The sequence below is a fragment of the Numida meleagris genome, chromosome 4 (genome assembly GCF_002078875.1).
Source record: "Numida meleagris isolate 19003 breed g44 Domestic line chromosome 4, NumMel1.0, whole genome shotgun sequence".
NCBI classification, from domain to species: domain Eukaryota; kingdom Metazoa; phylum Chordata; class Aves; order Galliformes; family Numididae; genus Numida; species Numida meleagris.
In genome coordinates, this window is record NC_034412.1 from 58,581,242 (window position 1) to 58,598,502 (window position 17,261).

Sequence of the window (17,261 nt, forward strand, 5' to 3'; positions counted from 1 at the left end):
TAAATGGCTAAGCATCCAGACAGTGTATTAGTGACTATAAATCCCTTTCTTCTGCTCTTGATCATAAAAAACTCTCCTTCCAAGCAATCATAATGCCACTCTTTATAGCGTAAAATGCATGAAGACAGACTATCTGTGCTAGCATGACTTTGTTTTCATACTTACATGGATTCAAGAGTGACCTCTTCCAATATTTCAGATTCTCCGATAACTTTAGAAATAACTGGAGACTTCTTACAGCTTATCTTATGGCCAGGATCTTTTGAAGTCTGTCAGATGGATTAGAAGTGATGGAAGAACAGGAAGGAGGGGGAATGAAATGAATTGATACTGTGTTACTACCCATGTTTATTTCAGCCTCACTTGGGAGAAATTTGTCCAGCTAGAGGATAGTGGATTTCCGTATTACAATCAACAGGGGAACCAACCACATAAGAAACGCTTTCACTGCTACGAGCAGCATACCACCTCTTTAAATGTTAAACATGTGGTGACATGACATGCTTAAGTGTTGAAAATACACTGCCCCATGATAATGGAAAGTGACGTACTGCAAAGAGAACCTCTTTGCAGCTGGCAAAAGCATTTGGTTTGCATAACAGGCTTCCCACATAAACCAGCACAGACAACTGGAGTTATATATATATATATATATATATGTATGTATGTATATGCATATATACACACACACATACAAAAGGAATGATATAGAAAAAGTGGGGGATATAAGTTAATTTCAAACCAGTGCAGAAGCTGGTTTCTAGTTCTTGAACTATCAATACCCCGCACTAGACATAACTATGATTGCAGCCCATACCACAGAAGATCTGTACAGCTCTGGAGAGAAACTTGTAAGTGGTCCAGTATTTTTATGCTGTTCCCATTGCAAGTTTGGCATAGGCACAAAATACTCCTTAATTACATTTATGTCTAATAAACAGCATTGATTAGTTAAGACAGAGGTGAACCCATGCATGTATACCTAAGATACTGACTTCTACAGGAAACGTTTTTTTCCTGTACATCAGCTGTATCAGCCTAAAGGACTGTTGCTGTCCGCAGACCCTGATAGAGAAAAGAAGGAAGGTTACTGGAAGGCAACAGCCTTCCACTCCCAGCAACTCTGCAGAGAGCCCTCTCCTTCACGCAATGTAACATTTTGGTACCTTTGCTTTGGTTATAATTCCCCAGTTTTCATAATCCACATTATAAGAATATTAACATTATAATGCAAAACCACACAGGACAGAAATATAAAGACTATATACAACTAGACAAACATTATCCCTTTTAAGACCTCATCTGGTGTTGGATAGGTAGCAGAGAGGTGGTTCTCCACTTTCCATTTATAAGCTTATACCATCATCCTCATATCTCTTCAACATGGTTTTTAAATTCAAAAACTAGTCCTACGACGTTTTCATAGCCAATGAAAAGACTGAATACAAGCATGGTAACCTGTTCAAAAAAGATCTCAAGAACATGTGTCATGGTTTTATGATTTTCGGTTATTGGTACTCCACATCATAACATCATGTAGCGAACGTACCTGGTTCTCAGAAGAGAAGGACTACTACAGTCCCCACGGTACTTTGCTCCTCTGTTACCATTTTCCAGCCGGAGGGAAAAGATAAAAGCTCGCAGTATAAAAACTTGCAGATCATGAGACCTCGTCCCTTTTTCTGCCGTCTCTCATCTTGGCAGCACCTCGCTCTCCAGCCGTCTTATCGTCGGTAGTAGAGTAAGGCCTACCTTGATTTTGGGACATTCTCTCTCTCTGTATTGGATTTATCAGCTTAAATTGTAATTACATTGTATTATAGTGTGTTGTTTTGCATTCCGATATCTTATTTAGTAAATTAGTTTGTTTCTCCTCAGATAGTTGCCGCTGTTCTTTGCTCTCAGGGCCATCTCCTTACCCTTTTCCCCTTTTTCCCTTTTTTCTGGGGTGTGGGCCCATGGATCCCCCATCCCCTTCGTCACAGAACCGGGCCGAACGCCTGTAAACCGTTGACAACATGTCAGCATTACAAAAATAAATAAATAAATAAATATAGACACAGCATGATGTTTACATGTCTATTATCATTTTTCTTTAATGACTTGGTTTCATTATCTTTCATGTAAACACCCTACCTTTTGAGAATTCTTCGCTTATTTATTAACAGCTATTTGCTTTGGTTTTCTTTTCTTCCATGAGGGAAGTGAATGACATTTATCTCAGCTTCATTTAATAGAAGTCATCTTTACGATGGCAAAAAGTGTTACCTAATTCCTAAATGCTAAAGAAACTATATTTAATTTGCAGGCGTTACTGAGATTTACTAACGTTTCCTTCTTGTTTATTCAACTGAATATCTGTAGTATTTCCTTATTCTACATTCTCATCCTATTTGATCATTGTAAAGTCAACTCATCACATTTGAAGGAGAACATTTTGTATTTACATGACTTTTAAAAACTGTTTAATTAGACATTTTAACAATGCCTTATTGTTAGGCAATAATTTACAGTCAGGATTTATTACAAAGGAAGCTCCAAGATCACAAAGACCCCAGTGCTTTTGAATGGTTTCTCCGCGTTTTCGTCCATGCATGCTGTTGTATGCATAAAGGGTGACATCACTCATCTGCATTATTGTGTTGTACATTCATCAAAGTACTGATTAGAATCTAAAAGTTCTCAAATAGCAGTAGGATTTAGTAATTTGTAATCAGATACGTAAGAGTGAACAAAAGGAAGTATCAGAGCTTTCAAAGGGAGTTTGTGACCTTCTTGTGTAGGTTCTGGAATGACTTTCTCTGCCGACTTTAAATTGTACCTGAATGGCAACATTAACCAAGCAGCTAGACCTACCTTACAGGTGAGGGGAAGTTTTCTGGTCATCTATTCTGTAATCAGATTTTAATGTTTTACCATGTATTTGGGAATATTAGCACACGAGAAGGAAGATGAACAGCTCACTATGATGAGACCACGAGACTTTCAGTTTGTTGTGGCTAACATTTCAAGCAGTGATATTCTCATTTCATGAGAGCATGTGGCTGCATTACTGCGGTGTTTTTTAATTAATTTTAGGCTGTGAAAGCTTTTTGTTGAGTAATAATGAGGAACACAGCGAGCACATGTTGGATATTAAGTGAAAAATGTCATGCTAGCTAATGTTACACATCTGTAGAGTATATGAACACTCTCTCTCTAAGGACACATAGAAGATTGCAAGCTACATTGTGATAAACAGCAAGTCAAGCATTTTATTTTTATTTCCATCAAAAAGAAACCTATTTCAATAGGGCATTTGTCTCTCTTCAGACCAAGTCTTCTATCTGCATAAAATGCCAATAAATCATTCCATGCTTGATTATTCAAGTGCAGAGTATATCCCAAAGAAAGTTTACAGTTTCAAGTCAAGACATCTTTGTCCCAGGTGGAGCACAACTTGCTAGTTCACTTCTCACTTTCAGCCTCCTAGGCAATACCCATTACTTTCAGGGTGTTACTAACTGCTTGTTAGGCTTACAAAACACAGATAGGTTTAGATGATAGGCAGGGGTCTTTACACCCACTCAGAGAAGCCTGTCTCTCTGTTTTGAAGGCACTGAGGGCATATTTGGGCACAGATACACAAGCGTCACCTCATGCAGCAAGACGCCAACACCACAAGTCTCAGACCTCCCACCCCACGGGGGGAGTCTGCAACCTACTCAGAGCTGCTTCCAGCTGCAGCATCCTCCCAGAGGCCCTTCCTGCAGCTGGGGCTTGCCAGAGTTCACAAATGGTTTCAGAATTCCTCCTGCTTTGTCCCAGGCACGGTCCCCCCGAAAAGCAAAGCAAGAGGGGCTCCCACGGCTCGGCAGTGCTGAGGAATTCCCTCATGCACCAGTGGTATAAAGGCAATGGATGTCAGCCAGAGATCTGGCTCGGACACTGCTTATTTTAGATAGCGATTATCCCCCCACGTGCTGCTTTTGTTAAATAAATGTTACCATGTGAAAGATAGTATCAAACTAAACAAGTCAAGGAACACTGGGAAGCATTTCCTTCAACTGACTGGATACCAAGAGGTCTTAAAAATTCAGTTTCAAGCAGCTTTCCTCAAAATGCATAAATGTCTGTTGCTGCAGTTTGAGGGATGAGAAGTTCCTGCTCTACTCCAGGAACAGATACTTGTCTGCACATAGACAAATTCTGGAAACACGACTGATTTCATCTATTTACAGTCATTTATTCCACATAGCGTTATAAGGGATCTCCTCCCTGGGTCAGAGGCAATAAGAATTTAGGATCTAGAAGAAAGATCTTCAATGAGACTGTGTGAGTCTGTTGTTTTCTGCTGTAGCCTTGTTTTCTGACATCTGCCATCACCAGCAGTTTCCGCTCATAGAAAAGTCAGTAAATTATTATTTTTGGTCCATTATCACAAAGCACGTGGTTCCCCCTCTCTAGACCATATTCTGCCTTGGTTCATTGTCACGAAAACTTCATCGACAACAAGCAGATTGGAAGGGGTGCAAACGAATGTAGCCTCTGCCCCCTCTTCTGTGTCCTGAAATCCAGCCAAAATCATCGAATTTCATACATCCTGAATAAAATCATAAATCCTTCCCCATGGGGAGCAGGGTGTTCCCCTTGAAAGTTGGCCTGTGGTTGCAAACCACTTCAGGAACATAGGCCAGGTTTCTCAAGCTCACTCTGAAACTGAAACTGAGGCATACCCAAGTTTTCTGTAATACATAACTTTTGTTTTGTTTGTTCTGAAAACAAAGTTTGCATATTTCTTGTATAATTTTCCTCCCTGAGTTTATATACTTATAATGTAGATGTTTGAGCTGCCAGATGCTATAAATTGTCCCAACTCAGTTGGACATAAGGAATCTATTCTGCTTTACGCAAGGGGAGGATGTGACTGTTAATGCAAAATTTCAAACCTATTTTTACATGCATATTACTTATGCTGATAGGTTGAAAATGGCTTGAATCTGACCTTTATGATATATTAAAATATTTTTGCTTTATTTTGCAAGGGGTTTTCTGTGCAATCTTCACTGCATGGATAACTAGAAGAATATGTTTATTAACGTCTTGTAAATATATTGTTCACATTGAAGGACAGCACCACAGTCTCGGTACCTCAGCATTTTCACTGCCATGAGAATAATTCAAGCATTCTAATTTTGCCTTTACATGCCCACCATGTCCAGTACACTCTCACCTCTTTCAGCGCAATGTTCTTACCAGGGATGACACATGAAACTATTTTGCACCTCTTTAACATGGTGAGTAGAGGTAAAGCAATACAACCCAAACCTCTCAAGTCTATATTCCTTCCAATAAACTTACTGTCTCCCTACATACTCAGCACAAAATCATAGGTTTTTCTCACAATTATCACTATTACTCTTCTCCTAGATGGTATATCTCACAGTACCTTTATATGTTTGGGAAAGTAAGTTTCAAGAGGGAGAACACTTAAGCAAATCATCTTTCAGTTTTTGAGTATTTTTGAGGGAATTCACATGAATAAATCACCATTTTTCCCTACATACATGGACTTTAAGTTGAATATCAGGAAAAACTTATCTGAAATAGTGACCAGGCATCGGAACAGACTGCCCAGGAGGGTGGTAGAGTCACCGTCCCTGGAGAGGTTCAAGAACGGTGGAGATATGGCACAGAGGGACATGGTCAGTGGGCAATATTGGTGGTAGGTGGATGGTTGAACTAGATTATCTTAGAGGTTTTTTTCTTAATGATTCTATGACTTTTCCCAGAAAATAAAGAAATGGTCACTCTACTGAAATTCTAGTAGGTAGTTATTGTCCTATATTATCTGAAAGTAATGTTTTATCATAGCTTAGTAAATAAGTGAAGTCCACTAAATAAACAGCTCTTGCCAGAAGTCAGCATATTTTTTCTAAAACCTGCCTGCCATTCTTGATTCAGTAGAGCAAGTTTATTGAGTCTTTAAGCTTCTTCTGTGAGTTAAAGATCTTCTGCTGTTCTTGGCGTCAACCGGCATTATGTGCTCACCAGGAAATTCCCATCTCTTTAACCAGGAACACCTCTGCTTCCTTTTCAGCTTGCACTGCAAAATCAGCAGCAATGGCAACCCATTCTGGAATAACGTTCATCAATGAACTGCACCAGGAGCTCATTCAGGTTCAGAACTGCCATGGTTTAAAAGTAAAGGGGCTTTGTTCTCTTTCATACTTTGTACTATTTATTATTTTTTTCTCTCTCCATCAACTGTATTTGAAGTAAAATGCCAATGCACTGTAAAATCTAGTTTATTATAATTTAAAAATACTGGTTCCAGTAGTAGTTACATTGTAGAACTTTGAGGTTGCGTTACAGTATTGCACAGGAATGGATTTACCATGTTTAGTATCAAGAAAATTCTTGATATTGAAATTAAATTTACTGTGCACCAAACACTAACACTCCAGCTGATATAGGAAGGTCAGACTCAAATTATTTGAAGTATTATTTCTGTATTCCTATGTGCCTTGGAAGATAACCCTACCTGTTCAGAATTTTCTGGTTTCTGTCCTGGGACTCAATTAAATAAACATTGGCCAGCCACATTCTGACCTCAGCATGCATCTCTCATGATCACATTATTTGTCCATTCATAAAGTGATCAAGTCTAAGGCCACAGTTGTCATAGTAACTTGGATATGGTGTGCAGGGAATTGCCAGGTCACAGCCTGAACCAACAGTTGTGCACCATGTGAGAAGATATGGCTAACCCAGGGAGCTCAGGTGCAAGCAATGCACCTGAGTGACCAGAAGGGATGAGCCTGGGATCCACCTCTCCTCACCTTCATTTAAGGGTTAGCAGCTGAGGGAGTAGCATCTCGCTGGATGCTATTGCTCTATAGTAGCTGTATCCCATTTAAAGGTACTGTCATTGCCTTCCTTTGCCATACAAGGTATCGAAGTGAAAACTGCAAAATTGATGTTATACAGATGCTGACCAGACTTTCTAAGAAATAAAAGACATCTAAAGGGAACATTATCTGAACACCACAGCCCTCCAATATACTTGGTCTTTCATGCTTTCTATCAGTACCAAATACTATCCTCAACAACACACTTCTCAGAAGGCAATTTTCCCACATATTTAAGGGAGTTTCCTTGGCTCATACATATCAGAAATTATTAATCTAATTAATTAAAGTGTTTGCTACCCTTTTAGGAATGCACTGGAGCCAAAATGAGGGAGAAGGAAAGGAGAGGCAGAGGAGGAGACGGAGAGAGCAAGGAGAGTGTGCACCCATCATGACTATGGACAGGAGGAGGAGAAGCAATCAGAGCAGAAACTCATAGTCTTTTGCCACTTGACTTTCAAAAAAGTTGCAATTCATTAATTCTTGTTTTACTGTACCCCATAATCATCTGCAGCCACTAAAAGCTACAGAAAAACAAACCGTAATTGGGAGTAGCATTCACTGGAGGCATGGGATAGACTCTAGGAAACCACCTTACATTTTTCATTTCTCATTCAAGAGGCTCATTTCTCTTTCCAAGAGGCATTGGTGCATGGCATGATGCAGAGCTGGCATCTGCTAGAGAAGAGCCAGCATGCAACTTTCTGTGCCTAAGCACTTTTAAAAGCATCCACAGTGAGCCTTTGACCAGAGCAAAGAGAAGTCATTATGAGACCCTAAACCTCTGTGTCACCAAAGCCTGAGCCAGGCACACTGCCCTTGTAGTCTGTCCCATTTTTAAAGCCAAATGTGAAGAAGGACTTCCCCTTGCACCTGCATTCCACAGTAATGCCTAGTGGCTGCTTGCAACTAGCTCGATCCAACAAATATCATCTCTGATCAAACTATGTAGTAAATTAGTTAGCATTTGAAGGGCTGGAACATAATTATCTTAACTACTATACCCCTTATGCTCTGTGAAGGAAAGGAAAACAGCTGTGGTAAATTCACCATTATAGAGAAATGGGATGTCTAGTTTAAAAGGTATTTTACACTTTTTTTTTCTGGCTCTCTCTACTTGCAGCATCTCTGTGGTGAATTTCTGAACTGCATGGACTGGTGGTTTTATTGCTTCCTAGCAATAAAATGAGGAAATAAAGTCAAATTTATAAATCAATTAGCTGTAAAACAGTGCAGAAATTACAAGACTTTTTTTCCTTTATTTACTCCAGAAGGTTAAAATCCTTTGCCCTAAACGCAGTCTCTTTCTTGTGGAAATATAACAGTTGTATCTTAGGGTCATTTTCTGTTGGCCACGTGAGCTCTGAAGAATGGAAGTGAACGTTATTTGCTTTTGCTGAATTATGGTAAAAATGCCAACAGAATAAAATCACCTTAGCACTAGTGCACAAACAATTTGGAATAACAGCAATCAGTCTGAAGATTACAAGAGTAACTGTGGATGATGAACCTTACAGGAAGTGCCATGCCAGCATATTTTGCCTTCGAGCTACACACTCTGCACACATCAACAGCTAAAACTGCAAACCACTAGGACCAAAACTCTCTCATTTATTATCTGTCAAACATTACCAAGCACAAATTTCAGTTCTCAGGCATTAAATGCAAATAGAATAGTATTGCACTATTGATGTGCCACTGCCTTATCACTATGTTGATCAGTTATGCTCAGCTGATGATGAGCACAAAATGAAAATCATTGTAGGCTGTCTGGCTGAGGATAAGCTAGTGGTGACGTGCTCTTTTATAACCCGATGTGGAAAGCTTGAGGTTGAGTGTGAAAAGAGTTCATGTGTAGGAAAGTCCAATTAGTCAAGCTGAAATAGAAGTATCAAGGTCTACTCCAAATAAACAACTCACAAATCTCCTGAGGTGCAGGAACCTCTTCAGTCCCATCTCAGAAAGAACAAAATGGGAAAGAGGCAAAGGAAAGGAGAATGGGGATAACAAGAGAAGCAAACTGGTGCTCTTCCAGAAGGAATGTGAGTCAGTGTTGTCTCCTCCTAAAGTCTGTGGATTATTTACCAGTGTAGCTAGCCCTTAAACCAGGAGAGGGCCTTGAAGTAGACACATGATGAATTCGCTCTCTGGAGTGGGCTACTTGAGCTACACTCTTGCAGGTTTTGAAACAAGAAGAGACACTCCAGTGGAAAACAGTATGAGCCATATCTTAAATTTCAATATTTATATTTTCTATATATTGCACTTGAAATTCAGGCTGCTTATAGGACACAATTTTGAGAGAAATGAAATCTAGTTATCATAGTTGGGAAATAATGACACAGAATTTAGCAAACATTGAAGAGCTGCTTCGTAACATTAAATCTCATCATTAAGAGAAAGCTGCAAGTCAGTAACTGACACAGATTATAATGCGTAGGCTTAAGGGGAAATGAGATGATAGGGCTCTTATACTTAATCTTAAGTGGATCTGCAGCCAAGTACTCTAAGGAAAAACACAGTAAGTCAACTCAGCATCTGCAAGATCAATATAATTCCTTAAGAGGAAAAAGTTCTGTGTTTAACTTATTTTTCTCCCACAGGGGACCGTGTCAGACTGTTGCAGGAAGCAGTAAATTGCAGAGTTTGTGGACTCTGTTCAGGCACAACAAGAAATCATTGTAACGCAAGTGATGAAGTCGAAACTACAGGAATCCAGTGGAAACTATTTTTCATGCTCTGAATTGCAGCTAGAGTTGTGGCTTTAAACTGTGTCAAACAAATGGCAGCACTTGAGATCCAGATCTGCACAGCCTTAAGTACCAAGCTGAATCCAGCTCTTACAGCCTATAACAAGTCCAAGAATAAAAATCACTTTTCTTGGGACTAATTTGTTTCCACAGAGTATTTCATGACTCCAGGAAAGCTCCTGTCTTTCTCAATAAGGGAGACCTAATCCCAAGCAGCTGCTGAATTCACGTTCAATTCATGTGAGTATGGCAAAGCACTTAACCTGCTCTCAGCTCCTACCCTGAGCCTTGCAGTGCTTTGTGTCTACCTCAAAAAGTTTCCAGTTGATTGGATTGAGTTCCACAGCCCGAGTTTCAGTTAACCAAGCATGTCAGACAGACTCAGGATGCAAGATCTGTTACATAATATAAAACTGTTTGAAGGTAAAATAAATAAATAAATAAATAAACCTGGACTTTAGTGCTGATCAAGAATATATCGTAATTAGGCCAGACGTCAGTCCTGGGTGCCAAACAGAGGGAAACAACTTATTCCATTGAGAGTTTCATCTGCCATGGCCAACATTACAAATGGCTCAAACTTCCAGTCTCACTTCTAAGAGTTTTTCCAGAATGCTGCTGATCTTCTTCAGGCCTTTATCTCCAGGCTTGTACCTACTCATGTGCTTATACCTCTTCCCAATGGTTTCAAAATTCCCTCTCTAGAAATATCTATAATTTTTCTAAGTAAAAACCATCTGTCATTCATTTCTACTACGTAAGTTTGGATTACAGCTGACAACATCCAATGAAAATGGGGCACTGGAATTATTACACTCCAGTGGAAGAAGCTTCACAAGTGATGTTCAGTAATATAACATGTGAGAAAAGGAATAGATCAAATAAAGCAAGTTTTAGGATACCGATTCCTTAGAATTAGTAGCTATAACTCATTAGAAAGCTTGATGAGGTGTAATAAACCATGGAGATTTTTTTTCTACCTTTCCTTGAAAGCTGCTTTTAGTTGGCAGGGCTCTGTATAGCACTGTGCATGTCACTGTGTGCATTATTAGCACTACAAAATTGTTAGTGCTAGAAAATTGCATGTTGTGTTCATGAAGCATAGTGTACAATAAGCTGCAACGTGTCAGTGCAAATTTTACAAGACGAAATAGCTCATAAGAAGATCATATGAAGATGTAACCTCAAAAAAAACTTTTTTCTTTATGAAAGTTGAATTCAGTGATTATTCCAAGAAAACATCTCTGTCAGATTGCAGTAGTTCACAGATTTATCTCTACTTAAAACTGCATTACAACAAAGCCATTTTAAAACCTTTAATACTTGTTTTAATGAAATGGTTTTTAAACACAAATACTTCAAGCCCACAAAAATGGAAAGCAGTTGTGAGAGAGAGACAGAACTAGAAAGAGAAACATGACATCTCCCAGTCTTTATTCTGCCTTATTCTTTTTAGATTTTGGGAGGGATCTGAGAGGAGATGTGAACAGTACTTCCATGACTGTACAGAAATTATACACTGTCTTGGTTGTACCAATAATTGTTCCAGTTTAGAGAATTTGACCATCCACAGAAAAGCACAGAACTGATCCCAGTTAAACTAAATTTGAATCCTGTGATTTCCCTTTGCATTACCAAACACAGGAAAAAAATATGTCTGACATAAGTTTAATTTGCAACCCCATTCAGAAAACCCTGTATTCATTTGTGCACACCTCTAAAGTTCATACCTGCAAGCTCTGAGGACTATAGGTCTGCTCTCTCAATTTTGTACCTGTCACTTTCTGGTCAACACAGCGATAAACACAACCTCAAAGTTAATGAGGGGCTAAACCTTTCATCCCCTATCTATGCCTGTGACAAGGCTCTTTGAGGTGGAAAGAGACACAAAAGCATGTAAGTTGCACAGTTAGTCTCTACAGAGCAGCCAAATGTGTAAAAACTGTCAATGTCAAGTGAGGAGCAGGAAAGAGAAGAACACTGATTAATGGGTTAATTAGAGAAAGGACAAAGTCTCCTTTGTTTTCCTTTCCCTACTTAGATCTTCCCATCCAACCCAGAAGGGTGCAGCCATTTCAGTACCCCATATCACTGAGGATGTAGATGCTCTCAGGCCACAGACTGCGGGGCACCTTGTTACAGAAATGTGGGCGGCTCTCATTTGCAGGAAGATTCCTCAAGGAGCCTTCCTGACCTCTTTCCAGGTAATATTCTCCCTGGAAAACCAAAGCCCAGAGCTTCCTCAAGGAAATCTCTCTCATGATATTCTTTCTCAGAAGTTAAATGGAAGTACAGAGGGCAGGCCTTTCTTTATGTCTTTTACTCTTGCAAATGGATTGCTACCTACAGCATGTTCTCACTACATCACTGATTCCCCATTCCATTCAGTTCAGGTTAGATGGGCAATGCAAATTAGTTGAGGAGCGCAGCATAACCCTAAGCTTCATGGTGAAATTCTCTGTAAATCAAGACCCAGCTTAACTAACATCCTAGGGACCAACAGAAATGGCATGCAGATACCCAGCTGACATGGACCAGGACCATCTCTTCCTTAAAAGAAGCTTACGTGATGACAGTGTAATTTTGTTTAATTGATGGTACACCTGGAAGACAGAGGAGCATTGGTGTTCAGTACTTCCTCTGCCACTCTCAATGGCATGCAGACGCAAAGTGAAGGGCCAGACCACAAGCTGTGGGAGAGAAATGAGAACTGCAGATAGGCATGGAAGCTCACAAATACGGTGAAACAATCCGGCTCATCACACTCGCAACATCACGCTTCCCAAGGTGGTGGACTGGTGACATGTTTATGATGAGAAGTTTGAAGGACAGCAGTGAAGTCACTTTCCGTGTGTTCACAGATTGCTATTATCACACATATTTGGATAAAACAAGAGGTCAATCATAAGGCATCACACATTGGATGGAGATACCACAATAGTGACTAATAGAGGGGTGAAGCAGAGCCTTCAGACTGCAGACAAGCAGATAGTGAAGGGATGCTGAGGGAAGAGGGCTGTACTCAAAACTGTGGCCTAAGAGCGTAATCTTGGCAGCCACACACTGAGGGAGCTGCACAAGGAAAAACTGCAGTTGTCATGGAAAAGATGCAAGGAAGAGCCTAGTTCGGTATTTTAGCTGGATAAAAAATGCCTTACGATTGAGTTGATATAAAACAGAATCTGCACAAGCTACAGCACAAGCATAGGTCAAACTGCAGACTGAACTCAGATTATGTGTGACAGGTTGGACCGTGGCAGTATGCATTGTGATCAAGAAAGGAAATGCATTCTGACTTGGACTTGAGCAAATACATCATTTTACCTTTCCTCCCACCCCATCCCACCCCTGTTTTTGAAAGAGTTAGCATGGAGTACTTGATATCTGCTGTAACAATTTCCTGGCATTTCTTCAGCTGTAGATGAAGAATGTCTAAGTTTAACTAAGCCATCTTTAGAGAAAAATCAAAGATAATGGTCAAGAAAGCCCTAAGGAATTCATCCAGTTGATAACTTTCCATACAGTATCATGATTCTAATCCTTGATATCTTAGTGCTACAGGAGGTCAGAGGACTAAAAGTTACTTCTGTCTACTTCTACGTGAATGTAGAAATCCTCTCTTTGCCATAATCTTAACTTCCTACTTCTTGCTGTGAAGCTGAGTTGGCCAGAAGACAAGAATTTCTCCTCATGATAAACACTGAGGTTTTGGCATTTGCCATTCAGACAAAAATGAGGGATTTCAAAATATTTCACCGCAGGGGAAAGAATGTCTGTGAGTTACTCCAGAGCAGCACTGAATGCACTTGTCTAGTAGTGATTCAAGTCTGCTCTTCTCCATTTCTGTAGCTGACTTTTCAAAGAAAGAGGGGAAAACATCCAAATCTTCCTTTTGGATTCAGCTGTTCCTCTGAATAAAGTTAAAATAGGAGGCTGAATGTTTCCTTCTCTATTTATGAAAGGCCATTATTTATGCATTCCTAAGATAAACTATGGGAAACATAAAGCAGGGTGATTTCTAACGGAATCAAGAAAGATGAAGGATGATGAGAACAGTTTTTTGTATCTAGTATACAGAGCATAACACCAGTTATAAGCCATGCAAACTGTCATGTGACTTAATACTAGACATACTTGATGCACAAATGGTGACTGAGTACAAATTTGTCATGTGCAGCCAACAGGGACACTGGGGCAGGAGGTGAGCCCCTATGCGCCATGCAGCGAACAAATCCAGGCAGCACTGTGCAGGGGATGACAAAAGCACCTCAGCCCTCCTGGTTCCTCAGTGTTGCTGCACTTGCACCTGGGAAAAGCTCTGCTAAGAGATGAGACAGCTGTGATTAGGTAGGGACATCACTAAGTTAATGGTTAACAGTATCTGTGTCGGCATCCTGTATAATTGTGGAATTTAGCCCATGTTGTTGGATAATGGCTGAAACCAATTGCATTCTGGTTAATCTTCCTTGAGTAACTACAGCTGGCTGGCTGGAAGAAAATCATTCTGAAATGAATTTGTATCTTATAATAAAGGTTACGTTATCCAGTAAGACCTGTTCCTGGGCTAGCCCTGCCCTGTGTCCTGAAAGACTCTGAGGAATGTGCGGGAGGAAGAGAAACTTTCCATTTAAATACCTCCTGAATTTTTTCATTCTTTGCTTTGGTCCTCCTCTCCTTTTCCCATCCACCCTGTTCACACTGGGATTGAGAGTATCCCATGAAATGTGCTTAGTTATCTGGATATTTTTCTCTTGATAAATTTGCCTTGTGGTTAAATAGATAAGTTTTCTTGTTTAAACCTGTCTTTGAAGATATCTGCAGCAAAAAAGAATGAGGCTACTCTGTTTCTCTATGCACTTAGCAAACTGGCTAACTGCTGCATGCTTCTTAAAACTCAGGACACAGGAGTACAAATGCAGTTTTATAAGGTTACATAAAAAGTTACAAATGTCTTATGTAAGTATTTGACTTGTTCGTAGTCAATGGGAACTATTTGTACATGTAAGGGAAGCAAGATTTACCCTGTAATGGATAATCCTTGCTTCATTTAATAAATAATCCTTTGTTTACTTTTCCCCAGTTCTCAAAGTCAGTCTTCAGAACCTAAAAAAACAACCCATGACCTCATTACCTTCTTCCATCATGGTGCTGGAAGCCTAGAGATGACTGAGCTTACAGTAACATGTTTGCCAGTAAGCATGTGGCCCTTTTTCCCCTTCTTTGAAACAGGTCTTCTGACAAAAGCCGTTCAGAGAAGAGCTGTGATGTTCCATATGTGATTTGCATGTGATTCTCTTTCATCCTACACAGAACCCAGCAAGTCAGAAGCTTCCCATGAAAAGTGTAGACCTCGTGCCTAGGAAGAGAATTTGCCCACAAAAGGAAAGATTCAAGAGATTCACTTGCAGCCACAGAGCTGGGAAAGCAGCTTGCAGGTTACTCCCTGCTTCCAGCTAGTCCCAGGTGGCCACAGCATCAGGAGGGCTAGTAGGCACAGCTATGGGATGCTCAGCAAGATGCTGAGAGCTGGTCAGCCTCTGCAACCACTGCCTACCCTGTTTTAGCACCCCACAGCTGCATGGGGCAAGATTTGGACACAGAGGAGGAAAGCTTAATTCAAAAACAAAAACCCAAACCAGGAATTTCAGAATTAATTTCAATGGCTGCCATTTCTTTTTCGTGTTTCATGTTTCACCATTGTATGGCTTTGTGTGACTTACAGTTTTCCCAACTTCAGATTTTGAAACCTCCCCTCTGCACATCAGGGCCATAACAAACTCGACTCCTTTAACTTAGAGGATTCTGCTGTAAAGAGAAAGAAATTCTACTTGGGCTAAATGATTTCCTATGCAGACAAAAGCCTCTTAAAGCAACAGCACTTTGCAATAGATCATCATAAATATTGACATGATTTATTTGTAAATGGTTATTAAAATTAGGTTCCTAATCCCACACTGAAGCCTTTAAATCAATGTCAACGTTTTCAAAATGGCAAGTATCCAGCCAGTACCCCCAGAAATATATGGTGACTTTGGTGGCCAGCACTTTTGAATGTCAAGCCATTAATTTATGTGGTTATCTTTCAGCATCTATTTTTGCTTCACCTATATTTCAAAGATGTCTTAGAAAGCTGGAGAAGGAAGAATTTAAAATTCTGGCAACAATACAGCTGTTGCTATCAATGGGGAGTTGATTTAGTAATAAAGCTGTCGTGAAACAGACCATGAGAAGATGTTTAAACCAGGACAAAATAACTTTTAAGGTCCCTTTTCTTTTTGGTAAATTATGTACAGTGCTGCCTGTATTCCAGTTCCTGTAGCATGCTTCCTACCATCTGTTTTCCATTTTTCTTTAATTTTCATTCATGTCCTTTGGCCTATCCCCTGTGTTTGGAAGAAAACAGTAATTAAAGTTGACGTTATCTATGTGCCTTTTCCAGACAGCATAAGTTAGAGATTTTTTTTCCATGTCCTTATACTCTGGCTCCTATCTTTTAATACAAGATCAACCCTACTGTTATTTTTTAAGGATCAGCACACAGTGACTGATTATGGACCGTCATCAACTACAGAGAAGAAGAGTAAAGAAGTTTTATAAATCTGCTTTGTCTACAAAATTATATTCATGATTATATACAGTGATTTGATAATACTAATGCTTTTGTCCATAGGCTAGCTTAAGAATAAAGCAATGCTGAACTATGTTGTTATTTGATCACAGTAGTCATAGCATCCAAAGGTGCACAAGTGCATAGGTGTGCTTGAAACAACAAAAAACAGAACCTTGCCAGCTCTGCTGCCACAGGAGCTATCTGCAAGGACAGAGAAGGAGAAAGACGTGCGTGTCTCCTTCTCATTATGAACGTACTGCAGGACAGACGGAGTTTGATTCTTCAGATTCAGAGTCATTTGCACACTAATAAAAGTAAATGAACGCTTTCAGCTTAAAGCTTACTTTGCCTTGAAACTGAAAATCTGCATGATCTTTCTTACATTTCTTAATTTTTACTTTTTAGTCTTCACAGTGCCTAATCAAAAGGTGCGTATGTAATGTACCCCAATCATCACTGGTACTTTACTTAAGAACAGGAAGTTATTGTCTCTCTCTTTTGCAAAACAACATTTGACTTTCAGTTAGTCTCACATTAAGCCATATTTCACGACAATGGTGTCAAAACACTAAAATATAGCCTTTCCTTGACACTGGAGTTGTGTTATATGACCACAGTCTTGTGTTTTGTGGCTGCCTTTCTGGAAGTCATATATTTTAAATTTGAGATATGTATAAATCACTTCTTGGGAAAGGGAGACTGTACCACTAAAGTCATATATATAAACTCTTAAAAGATTTTCTGAATAGATACTGCCTTACAATAGCTCCAGATAGTACATAGATGTGGCACAAAAATACATAAAATTTATTTGCCGTATATCAGTTAACTGAAAATACCTAGAAGTTGCCTTCATACCAGCGTTAATAGAAGATAAGTAGAAATTCAGAAGCCATATATTAGATTCTCAAATATATGTCAAAGAATGACTTGCCTTCAAATTCAAACATTTCTATGTGCTGCATAAAATAGTTCAGAACTCATAAATCATCACAGAAATAATCTGACTTC

At 39.5% G+C, this 17,261-nt stretch overlaps 1 long non-coding RNA gene across 14 annotated transcripts in view; it reads left to right on the forward strand.

Annotated features, from left to right (window-relative positions):
* LOC110397572 overlaps positions 1-17,261 on the forward strand; it is a 190,591-nt gene that overhangs the window by 156,803 nt on the left and 16,527 nt on the right. For 9 of the 14 annotated variants that reach the window (XR_002437849.1, XR_002437856.1, XR_002437848.1 and 6 more), the window contains exons 3-4: positions 6,080-6,183; positions 9,494-13,987. This is a non-coding gene — a long non-coding RNA (uncharacterized LOC110397572). Of the gene's footprint in view, positions 1-6,079; positions 6,184-7,198; positions 13,988-17,261 lie in introns of all 14 variants that reach the window. The other 5 variants (XR_002437852.1, XR_002437857.1, XR_002437859.1 and 2 more) reach the window with 5 other exon arrangements.